Here is a 3456-nt window from a genome sequence, read left to right as displayed (position 1 = left end):
ATGCAATTAATTCCTAAAAATCAAATAATTAAAAGAAAAATCCTAATTTTAGGAATTGTGTAGGAGTAAATCATGCGAGGCAAAAATCACGTGCTCACAATACCTGAGTTGAAGATCATTTTTGATACTTGTTGAAATACTTGAACAATAAGGTTCTTGAGGTTTTTTGAATTGTTATTGGCTTGAAAGTTGTGATTGATGTTCATTTGGAATATTCGTTTAATCACTCTCCTTGATGTTATTCATGCTTCCTACCTTACTTGTCATTGATATACATGTGCTTGGTGAGGAAGGGTGTAAAGCACGAAGGGTGATGCCCTGCCACTGCATATAACTTATCATGTGAGGAAGAGTGTACAGAGCGAAAGATGATGCCGTGCCATTTCATTTACATTATCATGTGAGGAAGAGGGTAAAAGCACGAAGGGTGATGTTCTGCCATATTATTTCCATTGTCATATTTTTATATTATCGAGTGTTCATGGAACGAAGGGTGTTTCCGTGCAGGCGAGGACGAGGGACATGCATTATGTTGTGATATCTTTTCGGTATGTATATATTCATGCCTTTACCTTGAGCTATTACTGTTGCACCTACGTTTTTTATGTGACTTGTCGTTGTTGTTCCGTCTTTGTCCTCTATCTCAATTGTTGTTGTATTGTCCATGCCTTATATCTATTTAACTTACAAATATCATGATTTTCTTCTTGTTGTTATATCTACATCTATGTTATTTCTTATTTGTTGTACTTTTGTATAAGACTTCTATTTGTTATGTGACGACCCGACCCGTCGTCTCCTGTATTACAGCCCCGTTTTTCCCATTTATTGCTTCTTCATGTTTCATTATTGGCATCGAGAGAGTTAGAGTTGAATTGGATTGGTTTGGATAAGAAATGAGACATTTAGTCTCTTTAAGGAAGGCTTATATTGGAAAAGTCAACCGGATGTTGACTATTGAGTTAGAGGGCTCGGATATGAATTCCGGTGATTTGGTTAGCTTCGGGGATGAATTGTGACTTAGGAGTGCGATCGGAATTGATTTTGGAGGTCCGGTGTAGAATTAGGCTTGAATTGGCGAAGTTAGTATTTTGGCGAATTCCAGTTGGTAGGTGAGATTTTGATCCGGGGGTCGGAATGGAATTCTGAGAGTTGCAGTAGTTCCGTTAGGTGATATTGGATATGTGTGCAAAATTTCAGGTGATTCGGAAGTGATTTAGTTGGGTTTTTGATCGAATGTCAGTTTCGGAAGAATTTGAAGAAACATAGGCTTGAAACTGATGAAAAATGAGGATTTTTGTGTTTGTTGGATGTGTTTTTAAGATTGGAACAAGTTTGAATAGGGTATGTTCCTAGCAGGTTGATTTCTTTCCTAAAGGCCCAGCGGATGGTTGGGAAAGGTTGTCTATCGTATTTGGCTTTTGTGAGAGATGTCGGAGCTGAGACTCCTAGCCTTGTTTCTGTTCCCGTTGTGAGGGACTTCCCTGATGTGTTTCCTGCAGACCGCCGGGCATGCCACCGGACAGGGACATTGATTTCGGTATTGATCTGGTGCCGGGCACTCAGCCCATTTCCATTCCTCCGTATCGTATGGCACCAGCGGAGTTGAAGGAACTAAAGGATCAACTTTAGGAACTCCTAGATAAGGGGTTTATTCGTCCTAGTGTGTCACCGTGGGGTGCACCGGTCCTATTTGTGAAGAAGAAGGATGGCGCAATGAGAATGTGCATTGACTACAGGCAGTTGAACAAGGTGACAGTGAAGAACAAGTATCCACTACCGCGTATTGATGATTTGTTTGACCAGCTCCAGGGGCAAGGGTATTCTCTAAGATTGACCTCCGTTCAGGCTATCATCAGCTGAAGATCAGGGATTCGGATATTATGAAGACTGCCTTCAGGACTAGATATGGGCACTATGAGTTTCTAGTTATGTCTTTTGGGCTAACTAATGCCCCAGCCGCGTTCATGCATTTGATGAACAGCGTATTTCGGCCGTATCTGGATTCATTTGTGATTGTTTTTATTAATGATATCCTGGTGTACTCGCGTAGCCAGGAGGAGCACGCACAACATTTGAGAGTGGTATTACAGAGATTGAGGGAGGAGAAGCTTTATGCAAAGTTCTCCAAGTGTGAGTTCTGGCTTGGTTCTGTGGCTTTTCTGGGGCACGTGGTGTCCAGTGATGGTATTCAGGTTGATCCAAAGAAGATAGAGGCGGTGCAAAGTTGGCCTAGGCCATCCTCATCCACGGAGATTCGGAGTTTCCTCGGTTTGGCAGGTTGTTATCGCAGGTTCGTCCAGGGGTTTTCATCTATTGCTTCGCCCTTGACCAAGTTGACGCAGAAGGGTGCACCATTCGTATGGTCGGACGAGTGCGAGGAGAGCTTTCAGAAGCTCAAGACAGCTTTGACCACAGCTCCAGTGTTGGTTTTGCCATCAGCTTCAGGTTCTTACACCGTGTATTGTGATGCTTCAAGAGTTGGGATCGGATGTGTGTTGATGCAGGAGGGTAGAGTTATTGCATATGCTTCTCGTCAGTTGAAGCCTCATGAGAAGAACTACCCCGTACACGATTTGGAGTTGGCTGCTATAGTTCATGCTTTGAAGATTTAGAGGCACTACTTATATGGCGTATCTTCTGAGGTATATACTAATCATCGCAGCCTTCAGCATTTGTTCAAATAGAGGATCTTAATTTGAGGCAGCGGAGGTGGCTTGAGTTACTCAAGGACTATGATATTACCATTTTGTATCATCCGGGGAGGGCCAATGTAGTGGCCGATGCTTTGAGCCGGAAGGCGGTTGGTATGGGTAGTTTGGCGTACATTCCAGTTAGGGAGAGGCCCTTTGCAGTTGATGTCCAGGCTTTGGCCAATCGGATGGTGAGGCTAGATATTTCGGAGCCTAGTCGGGTGTTGGCTTGTGTGGTTTCTTGGTCTTCCTTGTATGACCGCATCAGAGAGCGCCAGTATGATGATCCGCATTTGCTTGTCCTTAAGGACAGGGTCCAGCACGATGATGCCAGAGATGTGACCATTGATGATGATGATGGCGTGTTGAGGATGCAGGGCCGAATTTGCGTGCCCAATGTGGATGGGCTTCGGGAGTTGATATTAGAGGAGGCCCACAGCTCGCGGTATTCCATTCATCCGGGTGCCACGAAGATGTATCAGGATTTGAGGTAGGGGAGCGTTTCGGCCCTTAATATTGAAAGTTGGTTCATTGAAGGTGTTCTAGTTCTTTAAGTTTGGTTTTGAGTAGACTAAAGTGTTATCGAGGTCCATTTCAGAATCGGAGCCTCTGAATAGATCCATATGGTGATTTGCAACGAATTGGTATCGTTCCGAGTAGTCTAAGTATGATGCGCGTTCGGAGCTAGTTGAGAAGTTTGAAGTTCATAAGTCAATTCAATTTGGTTTTGGGGTGCGATTCTTAGTTTCAATATTGTTTACGT

The sequence above is a fragment of the Nicotiana attenuata genome, unplaced genomic scaffold, assembly GCF_001879085.1.
Source record: "Nicotiana attenuata strain UT unplaced genomic scaffold, NIATTr2, whole genome shotgun sequence".
Classification (NCBI taxonomy): Eukaryota; Viridiplantae; Streptophyta; class Magnoliopsida; order Solanales; family Solanaceae; genus Nicotiana; species Nicotiana attenuata.
The sequence above is the reverse complement of the archived record's forward strand: the minus strand, read 5'-3'. Positions refer to the sequence as shown.